Source organism: Trachypithecus francoisi, unplaced genomic scaffold (genome assembly GCF_009764315.1).
Source record: "Trachypithecus francoisi isolate TF-2019V2 unplaced genomic scaffold, Tfra_2.0 Lachesis_group9, whole genome shotgun sequence".
NCBI classification, from domain to species: domain Eukaryota; kingdom Metazoa; phylum Chordata; class Mammalia; order Primates; family Cercopithecidae; genus Trachypithecus; species Trachypithecus francoisi.
In genome coordinates this window covers 31,735,838-31,748,237 of record NW_022681474.1, presented here as the reverse complement: position 1 = coordinate 31,748,237, position 12,400 = coordinate 31,735,838, and the positions used below count along the sequence as shown (strand labels likewise).

Genomic DNA, 12,400 nt, shown 5'->3' with positions numbered 1-12,400 from the left:
ATACCTACAAAAAAATTTAAAAAATTAGCCAGGTGCAGTGGCATGCCTGTAGTCCTGTCTACTCGGGAGGACGGCTTGAGTCCTGGAGTTCAAGGCTGCAGTGAGCTATCATCGCATCACTGCACTCCAGCCTGGGTGACAGAGCAAGACCCTGTCTCAATAAATAAATCAATGATAAAAAATGCCCATGTCCATTGCGGATTCAGTAAATAAGGGTCTCTGAGGGGGGGTCCCAGGCAGGAATGTTTTTTAACAGCTCTCAGGTGAGTCTGATGGCAGTCAGCGCCGGGAACCTTAGATTGAGGAGTGTACTCTGAAAACTACAGAAGGGAATTCAAGAGGTGCCAGCAGGAACTGCAGTCCACCCTGCCAGCTGTGTCTTAGCTTCCAGAGAGAGAAACAGGTCCAGATAAACTCCCCCATGCAGCACTTAGCATGGGGTCACACACAAAGAATCAAGATTTTTTGGATGCTATTTAAAATAGATCAGGAACTTTTAATTTAGAACCAAATGGTGACTTCTCGAGAGTAAGGAGGGGGCTGTGGGATTCCTGAAACTGAATTGTGCGTGTGTGAAATGAGCATTTTGCCAAAGAGGGGAGTGTATTGTTGTTGTTTTCAGGTTCTCAAAGGTTTCTTTAAGGAGTTTACAAAAGCGACCTTACCGATCCCTCCAAGAGCAGCCGCAGAGCAAACAGAGACAGTCCAGAATATTGGAGCTGGAAGGAGCCTGGGGTTCATGACCTCGGTGGCAAATGACAGTGGCCTGATGGCCACATGCTCAGAGGTTTTGACTTTTTAGTCTGTGGGGAGGGCCGGGGCATTAGTATTTTTTAAAAACTTCCCTGGACGATTCTCCTGTGCCGCCAGGGGTGAGAATCAACACAACTCACTATTTTTAGATGAGACGGGGGCCTGACAGATTCTCCTGCCAGCTTGCTCTGCTAGGAATACTGCTTACTGTCTGCTGTTCCTGGCTAAGTCAGTGTGACAAGCCCCATTCCACTTCTCTACCTTTTACTTCTCGGAAAGATCTTTCTTTCTCTCTTTTTCTTTCTCTCCTTTCTTCCTTTTTTCTCTTTTTTCCCTCCCTCCCCTTTTTTCTCTTTTTCTTTCTTTCTTCCCCCCCTTCCTCCCTTGCTTTCCTCCCTCCCTCCCTCCCTTCCTTCCTTCCTTCCTTCCTTCCTTCCTTCCTTCCCTTACTTATTGCTCAGAAAGGACAACTAGCTTTATTTTCCACCCTGATTAGAATACTTCCAGGGCTGGGATGAGGGTGAAGCCTTAGCACACAATTTAAGGGGGTGTCTAAAAACTCAGTAGTCAAGATAAATAATATTTGGAGGCATTATTTTTTAAAATTCAAAATTAATGCAAAAAATCCATAATGAAGAAAATATCAAAATTTCAAAATAGGCCAGGCACGGCAGCTCATGCCTGTAATCCCAGCACTTTGGGAGGCCAAGGCTAGCGAATCACTTTGAGACCAGCCCGCCAACATGGTGAAACCTTGTCTCTACTGAAAAAAAAAAACAACAAAAATTAGCCCGGCGTTGTGGCAGGCATCTGTAATCTCAGCTACTGGGGAGGCTGAGGCAGGAGAACCGCTTTAACTCAGGAGGCAGAGGTTGTGGTGAGCTGAGACTACGCCATTGCACTCTAGCCTGGGTGAGAAGAGCGAAACGCCATCTCAAAAAAAAAAAAAAAAAAAGAAAAATCAAAGAAAAAAATTCAAAATAAAATGAAAATCACTCATAGTGCTGTGAAGAGCCACATTCAAACCTGGGGAAAAAGAAAAAGGAAAAAAATCACTAATATTGGTCCTATCCTTGAAATGTTGGCATTTTGCTCATCATGGAGTTTTTGCGTTAGTTCAATGCATTACATATTGCAAATAGATCATGCATTAAAACCTTGTTGATCCTGATGACTGAGTGTTTTGGTGCCTCTTTCATTTCACCCCTAGGAGAGTTTCCCACGGTCCTCGACGTGAGACTGTGGCCATTGAGCAGGGACCTGTGAGAGGAACAAGAAGCTGCTGGCTATGCCGGAAACAGGTTAGATTCTGGGGGTGTGGGGAACAGGTTAAATCCCAGGTATGTGGGGCTGGGACAGAGTGAGCAGTGTTGTGGGGGAAGTGGGGGTGGGAAGAGAGCTCTATTACATATATGTTTTACTATAAATGTGGGGGAAATTTTTGCTTTCTTATCCGCTGGCACCAAAAGTTTTCTTACAGGTGGGATCGAATTTCATTTAAGAGCACTTTTTCATAAACTGCTTAATGAGAAGATAAAACTTTGAGCACCTGAATAATTAGGAGCCAAGATGATAAAAACAAACAAACAAAAAACAGAATAAAAGAAAAACAGGTGTTTGGTCAGAGAGAAAAAAGAAGAGTTTTTGAAAAACCCCAGAAGGGGAGCAGGAGGAGAAGCATCATTTGGGAAACAGGAATTTCTCATATCTGAGTTTTTTGCATTGGAAATCTAGATCTTTCCGTCTTCCTAAACCTTCTAAGGAAAGTCCATATAAATGTCTTCTATGGAAGGTTTAATTTATTTCCATATTATCCAAACAAAGAAAAGAGACCCGTTTCCTGTCAGTGACACAATAGCAAGGAAGGGAGAAGATTTTTAAATGAACAAATTCAGCAGAAGCAGAGGCTCAGAGCCAAAGAAAAGCATGAAAATGTAAGCTCTTTAGGTCTCAGGAATCTTGCAGAAGACCTTGGGCTTTCCGATGTTTATAAAAGGTGGAGTCAGTCTACCCAGGATGTTGAGGAGACAGAGCCACAGCTGATGTGTGGGTGACTCCTTAGCGTGGCTCAGTATAACTAGACAGCACCTATAACTTATTGGTTTGTAATTGCATATATTCTGAGTTTTCTTGTGCAATGCCACCTTCATATTTCTTTGTATTTCTGTGATCTCATCACCCGTCTCTTGCTATCGAGAAAAATGATTGGTTGGATACAACAGCTCACACTTGTAATCCCAGCTCTTTGGTAGGCGGAGGAGGGAGGATCACTGGAGCCCAGGAGTTCAAGACCAGCCTGGGCAACATAGTGAGGTTCTATCACTACAAAAAATAGAAAAATTAGGGCTGGGCGTGGTGGCTTATGCCTGTAATCCCAGCACTTTGGGAGATCGAGGCGGGTGGATCACGAGGTCAGGAGATTGAGACCATCCTGACTAACATGGTGAAAACCCATCTCTACTAAAAATACAAAAAATTATCTGGGCATGGTGGCGGGCACCTGTAGTCCCAGCTACTCGGGAGGCTGAGGCAGGAGAATGGCGTGAATCCGGGAGGCAGAGCTTGCAGTGAGCCGAGATCGCGCCACTGCACTCCAGCCTGGGTGACAGAGTCCGACTCTGTCTCAAAAGAAAAAAAAAAGAAAGAAAGAAAGAAAGAAAAATTAGATGGGCATGGTGGTTTGTGTCTGTAGTCCCAGCTACTCAGGAGGCTGAGGTGGGAGGATTGCTGGAGCCCAGAAATTTGAGGGCGCAGTGAGCCATGATTGTGCTACTGCGCTCCAGCTTGGGCGGCAGAGCGAGACCTCAAGGCGAATCTGTAGGCATCAGGTCCTTGCAATGTCACACGGGGGCAGAAGCACTTTGTTCAAAACACTCTTAACTATTATTTAAAGTTCCTAGACTTAGAGAAGTTACGTGTTAAGTTGTAGATTTTTTTTGGTAGAGATGAAAATAATTTCTATCTGGCAGGAAAAACAAAAACAACTCCGTAGTTTATAGTTTATTTCCCTAGAAGTTGTTAAGTAGCCAGTAATTGTACCTTAACACTCCTTTTGTAAATTGCCTATAAATACCTAGCTCTTCAGATCTGTCTGAACTGGTATTAAGATCTTACTGATTTCCTCATTAATTAGTGAGTGAGATAAGGTGTTTGACGTGTATTCATTTTATATTTGCATAAAGACTCTTGGATTTAGCTTTTTGGAAATTGTGCTTTTGCTCTCTCTGCACTTGCAAACCTCGGGGTGGCTGTTTCTCCTGCCCCTGCCTACAGAGAAAACCCAGAGCTGCAGAATCAATCAATTGGCTATGCTCACCATTTGCATAGCATAGTGCCTGGCACAGTTACTCACATATTTGGTTTTTTTGTTTTTTTGTTTGTTTGTTTTTTGAGACGGGTTCTCACTCTATCATGGCTCACTGCAGACTTGAACTTCTGGGCTGGGAAGATCTTCTTGCCTCAGCCTCCTCCATAGCTGGGACTACAGGTGTGAGTCACCACACCTGGCTAATTCTTTTAATTCTTTTTGTAGAGAGTGGGGTCTCGTCATGTTGCCCAGGCTGGTCTCAAACTCCTGGCCTTAAGAAATCCTCCCACCTCGGCTCCCCAAAGTGTTGGGATTGCAAGCATGAGCCTCCCTGCCTGGCCTCTGAAAACTTGCTGAGTGTGTGTGTGTTCCGGCCTCTGTTGTCCCCCAGCTACTCTGGTGAGGAGGTTCCACTCTACAGGTCCCTGTATTGACTCTCAGCTATCCGAGAGGAACGACTTCCTGAGACTTCACGGTAGCCTGAAGGTGGGTGACCTGGATGCTCTTCTCCCAGTGCAGAGACGGAAATGGGCACCGTAGCCCAGGGGAAGCCTGTGCCTAGCAGGGTCCCGTTAAGTCTCTTACTGAGGCCTCATGACCTTGGCTGAGTATTAGAATTAACGGGGGCATTAAAAAACATCCGCACCAGGACCCCGTTAGTCTTCAGGGAGCCTGATTTAACTCAAGTGAGCCAGGCCTGGCATCTGCATTTTTTGGCGTGTCCTGACGATTGCATTGTGCAGCCAGGGTTTGGAACCACAGTTCCAGCAAAGTCCGTTAACTGGCCCAAGGGACCACAGGCCGTCCCTCCCGTTGTCTCTCCACAAATGTGGTAACCTGAGCTGTGTTCAAAGGGCCTTCCAGGGGTGTTTTTCCGCTGCGCCGCCGGCCCCATGTTGGTCTTCGAGGGGCTCCGAAGGCCACAGAAAAATCCCAATTCCTCAAAGACTCTCATCAGCCATCTCCCCACCGCCCGCACAGACTGCTCTGTTGTAGATTTTTTCCTTTCCTCTTCTTTTTTCTCTTCTACATTCTAACTTCCTGGCAGCCACGGGAAGAAACAAGGGTTGATCGATTGTCAGCAGAGTCGAAAACTACGAATTTTTTTAAAAAATAATTTTTCAAAATCTCCCTTCTCTAGAGTCCTTGTTGGGCACCCCCGGCAGGGCTTTGGGCTGCGGTGTGCACATGACCCTCTTCCCTGGCCTGGGTCCCAGCCCGCCCTCTCCTGCCCTCCCCTCTCCGCCCCTCTGCTCCTCTGCGCTCCCCTACCTCTCCCTGCAAATTAATATGGTGCTGCTGCTCAGAGAGTGGGTTCTGGAGCGGACTTCTCTCTGGCCTCTCTGCCATCACAGGCTGGCAGCTTCAAAGCTCGAGTCATCCTGCTTCCCTCTGCTCCTGAGCCCGCGTGGCCTGGCTTCACCGCAGGGGTCAGAAGTGCAGCCTCCGCCGATGACAGCAGCCTGGCCCGGCTCGACAGCGACCAGGGGACACACATCCATCTGATTTCTCCCTTCCTCTGCTATTTTCTCTCCCCTTCACCTCCTCCGGCCCCAAACAGTCCTTCCTCTGGAAAGATAAGGCCGTCTTTTCAGTTCCTGCCTCCCTTCCCTTTTATGTTAGACAGAGGCAGCCCTTTGTGAAGGGGGGTACAGGTTTTGCACAAATATTTAATCTCTTCCAATCTGCCCTTTTGCACTGCCTGTCAGTTCCTGGGGTTGAAACCGCTCAGTTTGCTTTAGCTGGTAACACGATACTGTTTTGAAAAGTGATGCTGAAGTCAGATCACTTATGAATCTGGGCTTTATTTTGCATGAATGCTTTTCAAGGCAAGTATAGATTTAGTTTTTTCATCCTCACCAAGAATTATGTTGCCAGTGGGGGTGTGGTCTTGAGCAGGCAGGGAAATCTAGGGAAGAGTTTAGCTTTTTCCCTTGTAGTTTGGAAATCTTAGCAGCAAGGGCCTGGGAAAATAAACAGCCTGGGTTTCAGGTGGAGTTTCTTTCACCCACCAACTGCCCCCTTGCTTTTTGAACATGCCTTTATTTCACATAAAATGTAGTTTATCCTGTCAAAGTGTCTGCAGGTCCTGTTAGAAATCACCTATTACAAAATCGTAGTCAAAGGAAAATGCAGAAATAGGGTAATAATCACTTTTTTTTTTTTTTTTAAGAGACAGGGTCTCACTCTGTTTCCCAGTCTGGAGTGCGATGGTGTCTTTATAGCTCACTGTAACCTTGAACTTCCAGGCTGAATCAATCCTCCCGCCTCAGATTCCCAAGTAGATGGGACTGCAGTGTGTGCCACCATCCCCTGCGAAATTAATCACCAATGTTTATTACAAGCCTGGTTTGTGCCAGGTGATTAACATACTTCTAATACGGTTGCTAGCCTTATCATGGCTGTGCATGGCAAATATTATTATTATTATCATATTATTATTCCCATTTTACAGGAAGTGAAACAGAGAAGTTCAATGTCTTGTCTGTGCTCGCACAGCCAGTCACAGAGGAGTTGCGCTTAGCTCTGGCAGTCTCTCAAGGGCACCCTGTCTACTCCCCACTCTGCTTGCACAATAGCTATTGGCTTTGCTTCATCACTAGGGACAGAAGACCCAGAGCTAAGGTAATGGTGTGTTTTGGATTTTTCAGTACAGTACTGGCTTACAATGTTTTCTCTAGGTACCAACCAAATGGTGGATGATGGACCCTGATTGTTGTGAAATTGTGACTGGCTTTCATACTTCTAGTCTTGATTTGACTTCTAAAGTAGCCAAGCAGTCCAGGGAAAGACGACCTCCATAAAGAACGTGTGCGGAGGACTTCTGGTGAGGTTCGGAGGAAAATAAACAGTGAGAAGAGGAACGGCTCTTTGCAAAACTTGGCCTAGAGCTCCAGGCCTGAAAATGGTACTGGATAACCTCAATATCTAACCACAGGGGAGAGAGGAAGTGAATCACGGGTCCGCGTAAGTAATTGTTATGCTGTTCCTATGTGTCGTGTGTTAGAAAGTATTATTGTGGGGGAAATCTTGTGTTGTATTAAGTTTAAAAAAGCTATAAAATTAGATATCCTATAATTCCAACTTTATTAAAAATCTATAAAAAAAACCTGGAAGAGGCTGGACATGGTGGCTTATGCCTGTAACCCCAGCAATTTGGAAGGCTGAGGCGGAAGGATCGCTTAAGCTCAGGACTTCGAGAACAGCCTGAACAACATAGCAAGACCTTGTATTTACAAAAACAATTTAAAAATTAGCTGGGAGTGGTGGCTCACGCCTATAGTCCCAGCTACTTGGGAGGCTGAGGAGGGAGGCTCACTGGAGCCCAAAAGTTTGAGGCTACAGTGAGCCAAGATCGGGCCACTGCACTCTAGCCTGGTGACAAAGTAAGACATTGCCTCTTAAAAAAAAGAAAAAAAAAAAGGAAAAAGAAAAAACCTGGAAGAAAAAAACATCAAAATATATTGATAGCAGTTATGGATTTTTTTTGGTTTTGGAAAATATTTTCCATATATTCTACAAAGAATGTTGATTATTGTTATGATCAGAGCCTAACCAATAAGGTGAGTAAAACAATGCCTCCGTTCAATACACAGCATTTCTTTTAGGGCTACATCAGTGAGGAGGCCCCAGTGGTAAAAATTGTGCAAACTGCAGCCTCGTGTAAAGAAAAATTCTTTGCCTCTCTTCTCTCTCCTGCTGTCCAGCAAGACTCTGTTTATTAGCTTCTGACCTTGTGCTTCCTCTTCCCTTTCTCCTATTACTGGAGGATCAGTTTAAACCGAGGTACTTGCTGAATCTGTGAATCGGAACAGTTTCTGAGTGTCCCCTGTTCTATTTCCTGAACGGAATCAGATGAGAGAGGGGAGAAAAATGAGGAAAAGAATTACCTGTTCAAGGCAGAGTGCTGTGAAGCTGCCTTCCAGGCCCTCAGGGAGCCCCATTTTGTTCCAGAAGCTTCTACCATGCCCAGGGTTCCTCCCAGATCCGGATCCTAAGCTCTCCCTGGGCGTGACTCCTCTGCAAGCTGGATGTGTGAATTTTCTTCCCCTGACATCATTGTGTGTAAAGAACTACTTGCAGCCCAAGCACTGGGGGATGGTCATGTCTGTCCTCAAGCAGTTGGACCCTTCAAGACCGAAGTGCTGCAGAGGAAACCTGGCAACCTGAAGAAGTATCCCCAGGGGGCTGAGTGGGGCTGGAGTGGGCTATTTGGTCTATGTTGGAAGAAATTTTCATGTTTTAAACTTTTTTTTTTGAGACAGTGTTTCACTCTGTTGCCCAGACTAGAGCAGTCTGTTGCTCAGACTGGAGCTCACTGCAGCCTGACCTTCAAGGCTCAAGTGATCCTCCCACCTCAGCCTCCCAAGAAGCTGGGACCACAGGCACAGGCCACTACACCCAGCTAATCTGTTTTATTTTTTGTAGAGATGGGATCTCACTCTGTTGCCCATGCTGGTCTCAAACTCCTGGGCTCAGGGGATCCGCCTACCTTGGCCTCCCAAAGTGCTAGGATTACATGTGTGAGCCACTGCACCCGGCCCTTAAACTTTTTATTTTTATTGTATTTATTTATTTATTTACTTATTTTTGAGATGGAGTCTCACTCTGTGGCCCAGGCTGGAGTGCAGTGATGTAATCTCAGCTCACTGCAACCTCTGCCTCTGGGTTCAAGCAATTCGCATGCCTCAGCCTCCAGAGTAGCTGGGATTATAGGCACTCACCACCATACCCTGCTAATTTTTTTTGTATTTTTAGTAGAGATGGGGTTTCACTATGTTGGCCAGGCTGGTCTCGAACTCCTGACCTCAGGTGATCCGCCCACCTTGGCCTACCGAAGTGCTGGGATTATAGGTGTGAGCCACCGCACCCGGCCTAAACTTTTTAAATAAAAAAAATATATATTTCTAGTTGGAAAGAGTACTTCCTGTTTATTGAGAGTTTCCGTTTTAGACATTCAGAGCATTTTCCTTCTATTTTGGAGACACAGAGGAAATCTTCCTGGGTCTCTTGATGAAGACTTTCTTTTCTAAATTCACCTTGAAGAGATTAAATTGTTCCTGCAGATCTATCAGGGGCTGACTTAGGGTTTGTGCCATATTTGAGACACTTAAGGAAATGGCTGTGTGGAACACAGGTAAAGGGCTCAGGCACTCTCTGTTCATAAAGGTACTAGGATACGTTCTGTCACTGAGTTCTGAAGATCCCTGCAGGGCAGCAGGGGCCTCTTGGATTCTCTGCTGTAGCAGTGTGGCCCCTGGGCAATAGTTACTTCTTCTGTATCTCTGGGACGTGTGTGGAATGAAGGTTATATTCCCTATATCCCAAGGTTGTTGTGAGGAGCATATGAAATAATAAACATGAACCTGATTTGAAAACAAAAATGTTCTAAATGCAAGGTCTTATTTGTATTCCTTCTATGATTCCACATGTGTCCAGTGGTACAAAAAACCAACATCAAATTTTTTAATTAATTAATTTTTTTAAGAGACAGGGCTTCACTCTGTCATCCAGCCTGGAGTACGGTGGTTCGATCATAGTTCACTGAAGCCTAAAACTCCTGGCTCAAGCGATCCTCCGACCTCAACCTCCTGAGTAGCTGGGACTACAGGTGTGCACCACCACATGCAGCTAATCTTTGTAATTTTTGTAGAGCTGGGGTCTCACTATGTTGCCCAGACTGGTCTCAAATGATCCTCCCGTCTTGGCCTCCTACAGTGTTAGGATTACAGGCTTGAGTCATTGTGGCTGGCCAACATCGAATATTTTGAATGTTAACTATTACGTGTTCAGCACTGCAGTGGGGATTATGGAAACATTGCAGTGAAAGGCATGGTCCAGGCCTCAAGGAGCTTACGGACCGGATAAGGACACACCAGGCTTGAGTTCAGAGGCAAGAGCTTTAGGGGTTAGAGGAACTGGGAGCTTATGTTGGCTGGGCCAGGCTTAAATAGGCTGCAGGGGAGTGGCACAACTTCCAAGTATGGGAAAAACCAAGAGCAAGGACACCTGAGAGGAAATGATATACTGGATATAAAAGGCATCAAGGGAAAATCATAGACCAGACCAGAAATTATCGAAGAACAACAGGGAACAAGTTGGGATTCAAAGGGCCAGATGCTAGGGAAGTGGGAGGTGTCCCAAGAATCAGGCAGAGCTGAGTCCCCACAGAAAGAACATACCCACATAAGCCAGTCACTATCCGCCAGTACCCAGTGGTCTGCTTAGTGTATCTGGTAACCAGCAGATAATGTGGCCATAATGTGGCCAAATGAAAATCTACTTCCAAGGGTCTTGGAAACTATAAAGGGGAATATGAGTGTGGATTTTTCTAAAATATGCTTTTGTTAAATAAAGATAACTCAGGCATAAAAGTATTCATTTCCTCTTGAATTTCTGAAGGCATTAATTATGGAAAATTATCTGGGGAAATGCATTCTTTTCATCCTAAATTATTCTTATAGAAATAAATCAAACATGGGGGAAGGGGAAGAGTAGGATTGCATGCTTAGAAATTTTGTGAGTTTTGCAAAAAGATAGATAAGTCTAATTGTAGGACAGCCAACGTCTTTTTACCTTGAGTTTTAAAACACTTATTTTTGGAGTTGGTTTTTAAAAAACTCTTTCCCCCAGTCTTTGAATGGCTGGTGCCAGGTTCATGCTAACTTCACTCATAAATAGGTGCCATTGGTTTTAATGAAGCAGAAATTTGGCTAAGAATGGGGACTGTAAGGGAGATGGCTAACAGGACAATAATAATGAAAAATGCATATTTATGGCCTTCTATAAGCACAGATTATTGATTTAGTGCAGCTTAATGGATTCTACATTTTTCAAATTTTCTTCGGGTATCTTATAGAATTATTTTTCAATTCTTAAATGGGGTTAAAAAGCCTTTTTTCCCCAGGGTTTGTAATGCCTGTTAAATTGTCCCAAGATGACATGTATGTTTATATATAACATGTTTATATGTTTAGGCAAGTAGCAGTTAAGAGTTCTTAAAGCCTCTACATTGCAAGGGAAGCCAGTGGGCAGGAAAGGAGCCATCAGTGAGGCCTGGGGAGTTGGCAATAAGAGCATATTGAAGGGTTATTTAGGCACTGTCACAGTATCCATCAGTCTGATCAGCGGAGACTTTCTTCTGAGTGGGAAACTTACTTGTTGGCATAACCAATTCTCCAACAAACCTCAATTAAAGGCATTTTCTAGGTCAAATTGCATTCGATATGAGCCTACTACCTTCACCTAAATTTAGGACAAGACAGCTCCAACCAGCTCTGCCCCAGTAGAACAGAGGCATGTGGATAATGGGCAAGAGAAAACTCAGCAGGTGCCACAGAGCCACCCCACCATGGGAGACAGGAGGAGGTACCATCCCTGTGCAGGGCAGAAGGCATCCTGGGAATATCCCTTTGGAGTCTGAGATGCTCAGCTCACTGCCATGTCACCAGACTTCCATCAGAGGGTCACCAAGTTCCTGGCCATACGAATAAAATCTGTGTGTCTAAGGTTGAAAACAACTTTGTCATGGGGTTGTAAGCATGGCTTTTTGAATTGGATGGGTTTAATTTAAATCAAGGGTGTCCCATCTTTTGGCTTCCCTGGGCCATATTGAAAGAAGAATTGTCTCAGGCCACACATAAAATACACTAACGATAACTGATGAGCTAAAAAGAAAAATCACAAAAAAATCTCATAATACTGTAATAAAGTTTACACATTTGTGTTGGCCCACATTCAAAGCCATCCTGGGCCACATGCGGCCCATAGGCTGTGGGTTTGACAAGCTTGATTTAAGTAGAAGTTGGAATAACATGGGGTACTCTCTGGATGTTGGGGGTAAAAGCTACAATTTTATCTATTTGGACCCATTAGAATTTCCAGCAGGATCTGGGCATAAAAGCTGCAACTAAAAAAAAAAAAAATTGCTGTAGAGACAGGGTCTTGCTATGTTGCCCAGACTTGCGTTGAACTCCTGGCCTTAAGCAATCCTCCTACCTTGGCTTCCCAAATTGTTGGGATTACAAGCGTGAGCCACCGTGCCTGGGTGGGGGTCTTATTTTTTTCTCTGGAAAAAAAATGTCCCCTTCCCCTTGCCTTTCTTAACAGGGTGGAGTGCAGCTGCAGCTGCACGATCTTGGCTCACTGTAACCTCCACCTCCCACCTCAGCCTCCCCAATAGCTGGCATTACAGGTGCGCACCACCACGTCTGACTAATTTTTGTATTTTCAGTAGAGACGGGGTTTCTCCATGTTGGACAGGCTGGTCACAAACTTCTGACCTCAAGTAATCCACCCACCTTGGCCTCCCAAAGTGCTGGGATTACACATGTGAGCCAC

The 12,400-nt window shown here is 45.0% G+C and overlaps 1 pseudogene across 1 annotated transcript in view; it reads right to left on the bottom strand.

The window, feature by feature from the left end:
• The window catches only part of LOC117082233, a 43,801-nt pseudogene extending 38,786 nt beyond the window's left edge, over window positions 1-5,015 (bottom strand). The window contains exon 1 of the transcript XR_004436529.1: window positions 4,898-5,015. The product of XR_004436529.1 is annotated as a lysozyme-like protein 1 (transcript). The remainder of the gene's footprint in view (window positions 1-4,897) is intronic.
• Between the last annotated feature and the right edge of the window lie 7,385 nt (window positions 5,016-12,400).